We start from the raw sequence: 13022 nt of genomic DNA on the forward strand, positions 1-13022 counted from the left end.
GGCCTCCGAGGACCTCAGCCAGGGTCCCCGACGCAGCTTTCCCGCTCTGACGACCCGCGGCCCTAGTCCGCCGCCTGCTCACCGGCTCAGGTCTCCCGGCTGGAGAAGGCGGATGAGACTCCAGAGCTCCCGCAGAGGCCGCCTGTGCCTGCCGGGCTCCACGCTCCAGCCCCTGGAGAGGAGGTGCCCACGGAGATCCCAGCCCTGGAGGCTGAGGCCCGAGCTGGCCACTTAGCGATCCCGTCAGGAGCGGAAGGCGGGCGCCCGTGGGGTCAGGGGATAGGGTGGATTTGTGTTTAAGAAAGAACAGCTTTTCTACATTTCATTACAGCGTTTAGAAAAGGACAGTCTTGTGGGCAGGAGACCGGTTTGCACTGAGATGCACCGGGGAGTTAGCTATTATCTCTAGGTCTCTGCCTTCTTCTCCGCAAAATGGGGTAAAGACACCCACTTTTATAAGTCGTGGTGAGGATATAAATATACTGGCAGCAGTAGGGATTGAAACTTGAACCCAAGGCCTTTGCGCTGAGCTACACCCCAAGCCTCTTTTCATTTATTTTGAGCCAGGGTCTTCCTAATTTGCTAAATTGCCCAGGCAGGGCTGGAACTTGTGATCCTCCTGCCTCAGCCTCCCAGAGTGCTGGAATCACAGGGCTGAGCTGCCACACCCGGCTCCACAAAAGTTTTTAAAAAGGTACAAGACAGTCTGTCCTCCAGGAGAGGACAACTCCGTAGAGCCAACCCTACCAGAACCTGAGCAGACAGCTGTCTCTTCTCACCAGGAAGACCAGAGTCGATGGCAGAATCTGGGACAGGCTGTTAGGTCAACTGGCCACTGATGACAGGGTTGACCGGCGCTCCAGGAACCTGGTGATTTGGGTGGAGAGGGGTTCGAGTGGCATAGGAAGTGTCTTGCCTTCCTTCTGCCTGTTTTGAGGATCTCCCAGGCCGGCTAACCCCTAAGCCCCAAGGCTCTCCTACTTGGGCACCATCCCGTTATGACACATTTCAGGCGGCAGGTGGCGCTGAGGAGCGAATTTGAGCCCCAAGAAGAAGAAACCCGAACTTGTCACCTGAGAAGTCACACCCGCGTGGTAACTGCTTCCTTTTCAGTGCCAGAGCAGAGGGGTGTACAAGAGGTGGGACTTTCTTCCTCTTCGAGTTCCTCAGAGCTCCGGCAGGCCCGAGGAGAAGGGAGAGTGGGCTGGGATCTGGGCGCCCGAGGGTTTCCTGTGCTCTGCTATCCCAAATGTCTCTGGAATGCGGCTCAGGTCAGTCCTGGGTGGGGGCCACTCGCCGCCTCCCTGGAAGGGTGAAGCAATTCTGATGCATCTTCTCACACCCTCCTTGACAGGTTGACACCTCTGCCCACCTTCCCCGCTCGTTGGGTCCTGGATTCTCTATCTTTCCTTTGAAAGCTAAAACCAGCCTGGGTCCTGGCTCAGAGGCAGAGCATTTCACTAGCGCGTGGGAAACTCTGAGTTCCATTCCCACCACTGCCGGGAACAAACACACGCACACCTGCTGCGAGGGATCCGACTCCACAGTAAGATGGCCAAACAGTCAGCAGCATCTCCTGCACCGAGTTTACTTTTCAGGCTTGTATCCAGCGAGACCAGGATCAGAGAGCACCCACAGGAGTGGCCAGTGAGGAGCAGTGGAGGGCTCTTTCCACCCTGCAAACCTGGGGCTGTTTCCCTGGCTTTGCCCTGGAAAGAGACTGATCCAGAGGGAGGAAAACACAACACTGGTCTAACAGCTTCAGCAAGTTTCCCAAGCCAGCTTCCCCAGCCCAAAGCCTACACACACACACACACACACACACACACACACACACACACACACACACACACCCCTTTTGTTTTTCCTTAGCCTGCCTTTCTCACGGAGCTCTGGTTTATGCGGTTTAACTTCATATATATGGTTTTCTGGGCAGCCGTGAATTCTTCTGGAAACAGAGAAGGGCACAAAGACAAGCACAACTCTACAAGGTCAGGGGTCCTGGTGTTGGCCGAGCCGCGTGCTGATGCAAGGGTATTACTGCATCCCTCGGTGTCCATGACTGCGAGGGGCCCAGGCCTGGTGGTGGACAGAATTCCTTCCACAGCAAGGCAGCAGAGTTTCCCTCGATTCCCCTGGCCAAGCTCCTAAAGCTCTAACTCACAAGGATGGACATTTTACACGACTCTTTAAAGACTGAGGGCTGGGAATGTGAGGTAGAGGTAGAAGGCTTACCTAGCACGGGCAAGGCCCTGGACTGGATCTCCAACACTGCTGAAACAAAAGACTGAAATAACAAGCAACACGAGCCAGGCACGGTGATGCTTGTGGGTAATCTCAGTCCTCTGGGAGGCTGAGGCAGGATGATTACAAGTTCAAACCCAGCCTGGACAACTTGGCCACTTAGCAGGACCCTGGCTCAAAATAAAAAATAAAAAAGGGCTGGGTTCAATCTCCAGAACTGGGGGGGAAAAAAAAGCAAAATATGATCAGAGAATAACATGAAACTATCATCCATTGTATAGTTTATACTTTTACGTTCTGTTGCAGGAGTATCCCCAACTCCAGTGTGCTTCAAGATGCTGGGGTCACCTTAGGGTGCACAAGAACACCTACATCTCAAGCAAAGACAGCGGGCCTGGACATGAACAGGGAATGTCCTTGCCTGTCCACAAGGCCCCTCCCGGCTGTGTACTCTCCAGGAATCTGCTCCATTTCCCCGTGACCTTCCATGAGCCCCTCTCGGTGCTGCCTGTATCCAACAAGGCCCCACGGGACAGGGGTCACTTTGTCGTACCAGTTACAGACCTGAGTGACCTTTAAACCGCCAGACCAGTGCCTGTTCCTCGACAACATGAGGAACCACTCCCCGGTGCCACTTCCAGATGATGGCTCCGACCTGCCAGTGCCAACCCTGGCTGATTTACTGTTTGTTCTGATGAACACAGCCACACTGCCAAGAAGCGACTCCTTGACTTCTCCATGGGCTCGTGGTCAGGGTTAGCTAAGCCCCGAAAGGCATCCTTTCCATGAAGTTGGATTTCAAAGGACTTTAGAGAGGAAAGAGACCACTGAGATCTTCCATGCCACCCTGCAGAGAACAGAGGAACAGCAATCCTGCAGAGCGAGGCAAGCGACCGAATGGCCTGTGGACAGTCCCAGGCTCAGGGGTCCACACTGAGATTTATGCCAGTTTATTTCCAGACCACTCCTCTTTGTTCACATTGCCCATGTTGGCCTCTTTCACAGAAACAGAATTGTGACTGGAACTTTCTTTACAAAAGTAGGAGACGTACGTGGATATATATATATACACACACGTACAAGATAATGGCATTAAGAACTAAAGTGACAGAGAGACATGGATTTTGTGATATGCAGTGTGACAGGTGATTTAAGGTTCGCATGGAGGCAAATCTGGACTCCTGCTACGTGGAACGAATGAATGAAGGGTTGGATCTGAGGCCATTTAGCTCCATCCGCCGAATGTAGAGTCTGGAGAACAATGACATTTAGGCGTGGTCCTACCCTTTGGAAGTTCATGATGTGCAGACACGCACTCAAATAGTTCTAACAAGATCAGACTTTGATTAGTACTGGCATAACTTACTAAGGAGTTCAAAATCACTATTTGTGGGGAAAAAAGAACCCAGACAAGGAAACTCAACAGTAAGTTCAAGTACATCACATGCACGGTGTATGGGGCATGTGTACAGACTTTGTTTTTGCTGCCCATTCACATTCATGTTTTTTGTTTTGCTTTGTATTTTTGTTACCAGGAATCAAATTCGGGCCCTTGCACTTGCAAGGCAGGTGGTGAAACCACAGAGCTAAATCCCCAGCCCTCATTCATGTTATTTTTTGCTGTGTGGTCTTCAGTAAATAAGGACGGTGTCGTTTGAGATGAATTCTTACACAACTCCTCCTCAGCTTCACACACACAAAGATACTACTTTAGTCTAAATCCTGTTGCTATAACAATATAGCCGAGGTTGGTTATTGTATAAAGAAAAGAGAGGTAGGCCAGGAAAAGTAGTATACACCTGTAATCTTAGCTACTTGGGAGGCTGAAGCAGGAGGATTACGAGTTCAAGACCAGCTTGGGAAACTTAGTGAGACAAAAACAAAACAAACAAACAAAAAAACCCAAAATCAAAAACAAATAAGTAAACACTGTGGTCTTCCTTAGGTTCAGTTCTCAGCATTGGAAAGAAGGAAGGAAGGAAGGAAATGAAGATAGAGAGAGAGAGAGAGACAGAGAGAGAAAGTATAATACACGTAGCTCACAGTTTTTGAGGCCAAGAATCCATGACAGGGCCTTCTTTTGGTGCGGGCCCCTTGGAGCATCACAGTTCACATCATGGTGGGAGTGTGAGAAGAGAAAACAGGGCAAGGCAGGAAGCAAGAGAGATTCAGGAGCCAGTTAGTCCCCTCTGCCTTGGGGACTGCCCAGCATCCCTTACCGTGTTCTCTTCCATCCCAGAGGCCCCACCCCTAGAGGGTCGCGCCCTTCCTCAGTCACCGTGAGGACACACGAGCGGAGGATGTGACCTTTCTTCCGGAGTGCCTGTCTCACTGTCCACACGGCTGCGGCAGCCGGAAGCCTGGAGCCAGTGGTCCCCTCCACAGGGGTGGGAGCGGTCTGCTTGTGTGCTGCGTCTTCAAGGTGGACGGCAGAGCGAGCACAGAGAGGGCGCTGGACAAAGCCTGACTTGCTGCTGGGTGATCTCCAGGCTGCATCCATTTCCCTCCATCCTCTCCAAGCTGCCAGAGCCACCCCTGCAACAGCGCCCACCTCACAGCGCATCCCCACCCTTCTCCTGCCAGGCGAGTGTTCCCGGCCAGCCTTGGAGGTGCTCCTGACTTGCACCCTAACGTTCCTCCTCCTCCGAGAACAGCCCCAGCGCCCCACACCTGGCGGAGGCGGCCTTCTCCACACGCCTTCCACCACCTGCCTTCACCCGCCGCGGGCCTCTGCACATCTCTCGTGCTCTCCGCCTAAACTTGATCCTCCCTCTCCACTCATTTAACACCAACTTGCAGAGGTGCGTGAGTGCCGAGGCCCCGGCAGGTGGGTTTGGGTTTTTGTTTTTGTTTCTTTTTTCGTGGTACCGGGGATCGAACAGGTGGGTTTGATGAAATGTCCTGTCCAAAACAACCTGCAGGTGCTGACAGGAGAAACCACTACAGGATGACTTGGTTTCATTTTGCATAATTATTTTCTGCATAACATCTTCACAACGTGTGAGGAGGTTTCTTAAGTCTTCCTGAATGAGTTCGAGAGCCCACTCAAGGCCCCTTCAAATGCGCCCCAACATTTCTCTCCCCATTCACGTACCTTTGGAGGTACTGCCAAGTACATCCACCTGTATCCTTTTCCGACTTTTCTTGTGTGAGCTTGTGTGTTGCTGGGGATGGGATGCAGGGCCTCACGCATGCTCGGCAAGTGCCCTGCCACTAAAGGTACAGCCCCAGCTCTGATTTTTTTTCTCTATTGGATATGAGTCCTTAAAAGATAGATTCTATTCTGGTTTTTGGATTAAAGTCTCTGACGATCCTTCTCCTGTACAGTAAGAATGCTTAATAAAAAAGTGCCCTAAAATGATAGGTTGGGGTCTCCTCAGTTCATGAATGCCTATGGGATAATTTATGCATAGTTCAGTCTGGGGACAAGGGAGCCTCTGGAATCAGTGGTACTGAGGGAAAGAGAAACCTTCCTGCTCATCTTCTGCCTTAGATGCCTTCCCTTTTGTGTAGGTTACAGAAAATGGGGTGAGCTGACCAAATCTTACAGAACAAGATGATTAGAATTACTCAGACTACATGTTTCTAAAAGAACCTGCAATTATAAGAATATATTATTTCAGCACTCTGGGAGGCTGAGGCAGGAGGGTTACAAGTTTGAGCCCAGCCTAGGAGATGTCTGGGAGTGTAGCTCAGAGCAGAGGCCCTAGCTTCAGTTAGGAAGAAGAAGAAGGAGGAGGAAGAGGAGGAGGAAGAAGAAGGGGGAAGGGAGGGGAGGAGGGGCGGGGGAGGGAGAAAGAGAAGAAGAAGAAAAGAAAGAAAGAAAAGAACTTAGTAGTAGTATAATTGATAAAGGAATTTCAATACAATAGGGATCAGGCGATCGATGAACTATGTTTTACAAGTAACATTTGTCTTTACATCACATACCAATATAAATTGCAGAAAGATTAACACATAAAGTAATAAAACTTCAAGCAAGAAAAGACTCTATGAAAACACGTGAGCCTCTTACATCCAGAGGGACAGAGGCCTTTTGAGCTTATAAGCAATGGAAAACAAAAAGTATTTTTGGCCGTGTAAAAATGAAAAGTTAATGATCACCTTAAAAGGTAACCAACAAGATGGAGAGAGAGAAGCTATCGGAAGCAATACTAAGGCACATACCTATAAACCCAGCAGTCAGGGAGGCTGAGGCAGGAGGACCCATCCCCAAGTTCAAACTCAGCCTGGGGGAGGGGAAGAGGGAGGGAGGGAAGAGGAGGAGAGGGGCGGGAAGCGGAGGGGAGAGGGAGAGGTTACTTTTACCCTGTGTGGGCTGTGTTTCGAGGCGGAAAGGCAGTGACTGGGGGAGTGGGTGGAGAGGAGCTCTGGGAGGCCCGTTCTTCATCCTGGCAGATCTGAGGGACCTCACCAGGGGGTGCATGTGTCAAGAGCGGAGAGGAGGGAGGAGGAGGACAGGACCCAGCGCTGTTCCACGTATTGTAACTGCCTGCCTCCTCCGAAGATCTGAAGTGCTTCACAAATTACCAAAGGTGAGTAAAAGCAAGTGAGAGTGAATTGATATCATTTACGGTAGCATCCAAAAATCAACTACCTCGGAATAAATCTAGCGAAAGTCACCTGGGATTGAAAAATACGGTGAATATTAAAAACTTTAATTCATCGCAATGAGAGACACATCGCCATTCACCTCCCTCGATACACCTGCTGTCTGTGCACGCACTTACTCCATCCTTCCTGCAGCTTTCGGGAGCGCTCTGGGAGCCCTCTACCATGAGGGTCTTCAGTTGTAATGTCCTGGTGCCTGATGTTCTGAATCGATTCAAAACGTTTCACGCTGGGGAGCAGCCAGCTCCAGTGAATAAGTGGCTGAGAACGTACTGCAATGTTTTTGTTTTGTTTTGTGGTACCAGGGATCGAACCGGGGTCCTCGCCCTTGCAAGGCAGGAGGCGGCACCACGGAGCTAAACCTCCAGCCTCCACGCTGCCTTTCTCGGATGGAACCTGGCAGCAGCAATGAGCATGTTTTTTATCACACTTCATAAAGGCAGAAAAGAGGACTTTGGGAACTGCTTCGGACCCTGCGAGAATGATGGCATAAGTGTGGCTGAAGTGGAAGAGAGTGCTCTGAATCTTTTACTGCAATCAGTGTTTAAAAATGTAAATATTTACCATAAACTTTGATCACTTCTCGTAGAAGGCCTCTGCATAGAAAAGCACAAGCGCAGCAAGAAATTCAATAAAAGGACATCACTTGTTAACTGTTTGGAAGATGCAGTCCTGTAAAGTCGTCCAATTTCTCCAAGTGAATCCACAAATTCAACACAACTGGATCAAAATGTGAGCAGGAATTTTGGCCCCAAGAAATGAACAAATTGAAGGTACTGGGTTCAATCCCCAGGACTCTCCCCCTCCACAGAACACACAAACAGAGGAACAAAATAGAGTTCACGAGTGTGATGTCAAGGGCAGTGGGGGAAAGAGGAGACCTTAGATAAATGGCACTAGCTGTAGGCAAAAAAAGAACTCCTGACCCCATCTAATACTATAGAAGGGAAATTTTTGTGCTTTTGTGGAAAGCTGCCTCTGTGTGATCTAATTCTCTTATCCAATAGCAGTGATTTCATGACACTGCGACTTATAGATAAGTAGGAGCAATGTAAGATTCGGGGACACCAACGGTCCCCTTGAGGGGTACTGCCCCTCCCCATGGCGAGCACAGTGTGTCCCTATTTGCATACTCATGTCGTAGCCCTGACTTAGAAACGTGTCTGTCCTCTGAGCTCCCTTCTGAACAGGCTGTAACACTTGACTAGCTCATGAATAAATTAAATAAGATGTAACATTCATTTTTACATAACAATCTTGATTTTATTTTGTGTGCATGTGCGTTCTGGGGACCGAACTCTGGGTAAGGCACATGCTCTACCTTCTCAGCCCTGTGATTTGATCTTTTTTTTAAATTAACTTTTTAATGATACACACATTAATTCCAGGTGACTTGCTAATCTTTTTTTTTTTTTTTGGTACTGGGGATTGAACTCTGGACCTTGCGCTTGCGAGGCAGGCAGTGGCACCACTGAGCTAAATCCCCAGCCCTGACTTGCTAATCTCAATAGAAAAAGTAAAGCAATAAAGCTTCCAGAAGATTGTAAAGGAAAATATATCCATGACTATCACTTTGGGACAGCAAAGATTTCTTAAACAGCACAAAAGCACTGTTCATAAAAGCAAAGGTTGATAGCTCAAGGTTCATTAAAATAAGGAACTTCTTTTCATCAAGAAAGGATACCAAGGCCTGGGGATTTAGCTCAGTGGTTCTGCCTCCTGCCTCGCAAGTGCAAGGTCCAGAGTTCAATCCCTGGTAAACAAACATTTTCTGTATATTTGTATATATTAGATTTCAATGTATATGTTCATTTAAAATTATGAATGATTAGAAGAACATTTTCTTTCTCACTATGGATTTAGGAAGCCTTTGGAGTATTTGTTTTAGGGACATAGTGTATCCACTTTCGCCTAACAGGTCTGGAGGGAAATCTGAAATGGAGCCACCTGTGCCCTGGAAGAGGTTGTGATTCTTCCCCCAACTGCTCGCTGGGACTTCCACGCCACTGGCTCAAGTGAGGACGGCCACGCTCAAGTGCAGGTGCTGGGGGGAGGGCAGCGTTGTCCCAGAGAGATGAGCAGGCTAAGGAAAGCTGTGCATCCTGGGGTGGATACGGTGAGTTCTCAAGAGTGGGTAGAGATGCACCAGAGGTATGAGAGGGGACATCCAGGGAAGGTAGGCAGAAGGCACTGGAAAAGGCCATCGAGGCTGGGGAGGCAGAGCACACACTTACCACGTGTGTGTGAGGCCCCTGGTTCCATCTTCTGCGCTGAGACACATGGGGTGGCGGAGTCTGGTGCTGTCCCCCAGACTGGATCCCTATGTAAGAGTTTCATCCTCACCGTCTAAAGCCTGCATGCTCATCAGCCTGTCCTACATGCATTAGTAGCATCGAGCAGAAGCGGAAGCTGGGTGTGGTGGCACATGAATGTAGTCCCGGCACTCAGGAGGCTGAGGCAGGAGGAGGATGAATTCGAAGCCAGCCTGGAGTATATAATAGCAAGTTCAAGGTCAGCCTGAGCAACATGGTGGGGGCTATCTCAAAAAACAAAACTACAGCGGAAGAGGAATGAAGGGAAGGTGGAGCTGCTCACACCCACCCCTAGACCAGCTCTGCTGCTGTGGGGACGTTGCTGACAGAGGCTCCTGGCTGAGATGTTTGAGAGGCCGGAAGAGGATATGCCCTGGAGGGGCAGCTTCTCGACTGAAAACTCAGGAGGAATAAACACTCAAAACCTTTGCTTTTAGCCAGGTACAAAGCCTAAAAGCAGGTACATGATTGCAATCCCAGATTCTTGGGAGGCTGAGGCAGGATACAAGTTCAAGGCCAATCTAGGCAATTTAGTGAGACCATGAATCAAAGTGAAAAAGGAAAAGGCCTGGGGGTGTATCCCGGTGCACATCACTTGTCTAGCATCCACAAGGCCCGGGGTTCCATCCCAACACTAGACCCCCAACCCAAACCCACTTCTGCTTTCTCCTGTATTCATTCACAGAAGGTTCTGGAAAGGTGAAGTGGCCTGCATCTGCAAGGAGTACAAACACGAACACGCACTCCTCTTCTAGTCAGGAAAACAAACCTTCTATTGTGAAAAGATAGTTGCACAGGGTAGCGCTAAAGGTCGACGCACCGGTGACTGAAGGGCTGAAACCTGAGAGTTTATACGTCACTCGTGTCCCTTCTACAAAATTTGAGCCTCCTTTCAGTTGCAGAGGTGGAGACAGGGACCTTCTCTGAGAGGACCTGACACGCGGGGACTGTGTTTGTGTCAGCTCTGTGACACATTAGGGCTGAAACCTGAGAGTTTATACGTCACTCGTGTCCCTTCTACAAAATTTGAGCCTCCTTTCAGTTGCAGAGGTGGAGACAGGGACCTTCTCTGAGAGGACCTGACACGCGGGGACTGTGTTTGTGTCAGCTCCGTGTGACACATATTATCCCACAGCTGTGGGAGGGACGGTTAGCCACTGCCCGTGCCCATCACCCTCCAGCCTGGCCAGTTTCAGCCTCCTCCTGCCCAGCTGCTGGGCCGTGGGAAGAGATCCCGCCTCACTCCACCTAGAAGCTGGTCACAGTCAGCCATGTGAGCAGGGGCCAGGACACAGAGGAGAAGCAACACGGTTTACCCAGAGCCAAGTGAATGAATCACAGTGTGGCTGTTTGTCACCACACCCTGGAGTCAGAGCGGAGGAGAAACACAAGAGCCTCTAACTGCCCCTTCCTGCTCCTTCCTTGGAAACAGCACATTTCCCACCAAGAATTCCTCAGGAATCCCCCCCACAGGGTCTTGCCGTGTGGTTTAGGCTGGCCTTGAACTCCCAGCAGTCTTCCTGCCTCAGCCTCCCAAGTGCTGGGATTACAGGTGTGCGCCATCATGCTCGGCTCAGAAATAACTTTAAGCATTTCTGCAGGGAACAGTGTGTGATGATGGCAGGGCAAGGACAGTGGCCCCTTGCACTCCCTTTGAGCCTGTCCTCAGCATGACCACACACAGTCCCATACTGGGTTTTCTTGGCCTGAACACAAATCTGTATTCCAGATCTGCCCTAGCCGCCCAGCCTGGCTGCCCAGGTCCTGCTGCTGTCCGGAGAGGCTTGGGCTCACTCTGGTGGCTGGGAGTCTTGGTGCTTTCTGCTCGGCCGCTTTGAGAGGAGGAGGAGGAGGAGGAGGACAGGTGGCTCACCTGTCCAGTCTGACCTGCCAGGCACCTTGCCCATCTCAGGCCAACTGAAACTCTTCCTCTTTCAACCCCAGCTAGAGGGGAGGCGTGGAGGGAAAGCGCAGTCATCTGGCCTGACATGCCACGCCCCTGAAAGCTATCTACACACACTCAGCTGGTCCCTGAAGGGCCAGCAGTCCAACCACCGTGTGGCTTGTGGGAGAGGGTGGGGGGCAGTGGGGTGAACCCAAGCTCACTGCCTGCCAGCCTGGCCACTCCCCACATCGCAGTACGCCTAACCCAGAACCTGGCTATGAAACTAAGAGAGGACAGATTCTGATTCCTGGGTGGTCAGGCGGTACCAGAGTCTCCGGAACAATGTGCTGTGGCCTGGAGGGGATCCCATGGTGCAGGGAAGGACTTCGCCCTCCCTGTCCACCGCCTCTGCCAGAGTCTGGCCCAACAGAAACCCAAACACATGAGGTCACAGGTGGTTGGGGACTTTTCCTTCCTCCCCTGCTCCCTTCCCGCGGTCTCAGCCTTCCTCCGAGAAGAGGTGCTCGTATCTGACTCAGCTGGGAGGCTGCCCAGCAGGGTTTCATTCTGTGCCCTCTCCATTGTGGGTGCTGGCAAGGGCAGCTGAAAAATTGGGCTCCCAGGACGTCAGCTGGAAAATACCTGCCTTATTTAATTGCAGGGGCAACTGAGAAGGAAATACCCTAAATTCCAGGCCTGGGGTGTGGGGCAGCAACAGCTCCTGGACAAGCCCTGACTCAGGCCACACAGCTTTGTCTCTTCCCTTCCCTTCCTTCCCTGATTTTCCTCTGCCCATTAGAACCTGGATGCTGGTTCCTTCATCTACCACCTTGGAGAGAAAACTGGTTTTTTGTGCTGTTGGTTTTTTTTTTTTGTACCAGGGGTCGAACTCCAGACCTTGTGCTAGCAAGGCAGGCGGTGGAACCACTGAGCTAAATCCCTGGCCGGAAACTGCTCTCTTCTTAAAACACCCAAAGTGGTTTATAAACATAAGACTTCTTTTGTATTATCAAGCTGTGCCTTGGAATCGAATTTTATCCAGCTTTATGCCCCTCAAAGTACCCAGCACATGGCAGGCACAGAGTGAGCTCTCCATAAATCTTTGTGGACATACTGAGCCATTAAGATGAAGAAGGTTAATAATGGGTTGTCAAAAGGGGAAATGGTACCAGAAACGAGAGTTCTGTTGGGCTTTCCGAGCCATCTACCTCCTCTGGAACCACCAGGAGACCAGTGCTAAATAGGCCTTGCCCACACTGTAGCTGCCCCGCTGCAAACCCAAGGCGCGTCTGTCTGTTCAGGAGGCAGAGAAGGAGTCAGGTCCAAGAGTGACGCCAACCCTGGTGAAGAGGCAGCATTACTGGGTATGGGGGGAGTGAGGACCGAGGGGTGGGGGCAGCTCTAGTCCTGATGTTTGGTTTGGCAATCCGATTTCCAGTTCCTCTTTTTTTTCTTTTCCTGACTTAGTCTCGCCTTATTTGGTGAAGGCGGGGCGATATGGACACTACGGGACCCTCGCTCACGCTCGCGGCCACCACTTACCTTCCTCTTTTCAGACTCGGTAAGAGCCTTACCTCCCCCAGCACTTGCCTCTCCCCAGAGGACACCCAAGGAAAGGAACAGGGGCGGGGTCCTTTTCACTATCGCTGACATCATGTGCCGGACCCCAAACTTCCATGCGTTACTACTCTTTTACGACCATTCTAGGGGGTGACTGGTACCTCGTTTTATAGAGGAAGAAACTGAGACTGAAAGACACTAAGTAATCCTCACAAGGTCACACACCTGCATCTGGCGACGCTGCACCAGAAACTAAGGTCTGATTCCCAAGCCAGGGCTTCGGCCAGCTCCCGGCCCGTCCCGAGGCTGGGGACTTGGGGCAGCGGGAGACCGAGTCCCCACCACCACCCGTGAGGTCAGAATTCCCCAAGCGCCCCGCCCCGCTCCGCCCACGTGACCTCCCTCACCCT

The 13022-nt window shown here is 51.0% G+C and overlaps 1 long non-coding RNA gene across 1 annotated transcript; it reads right to left on the reverse strand.

Annotated features, from left to right (window-relative positions):
- Positions 1-8659: 8659 nt before the first annotated feature.
- LOC104848668 lies at positions 8660-12990 on the reverse strand. Its single transcript, XR_776491.2, has 3 exons — positions 12838-12990; positions 9090-9340; positions 8660-8957 (listed from the first exon to the last, which is right to left on the reverse strand). It is a non-coding gene; the product is annotated as an uncharacterized LOC104848668 (long non-coding RNA).
- Positions 12991-13022: the final 32 nt, after the last annotated feature.

Source organism: Fukomys damarensis, unplaced genomic scaffold, assembly GCF_012274545.1.
Source record: "Fukomys damarensis isolate Sample0158 unplaced genomic scaffold, DMR_v1.0_HiC HiC_scaffold_18, whole genome shotgun sequence".
Taxonomy (NCBI): Eukaryota; Metazoa; Chordata; class Mammalia; order Rodentia; family Bathyergidae; genus Fukomys; species Fukomys damarensis.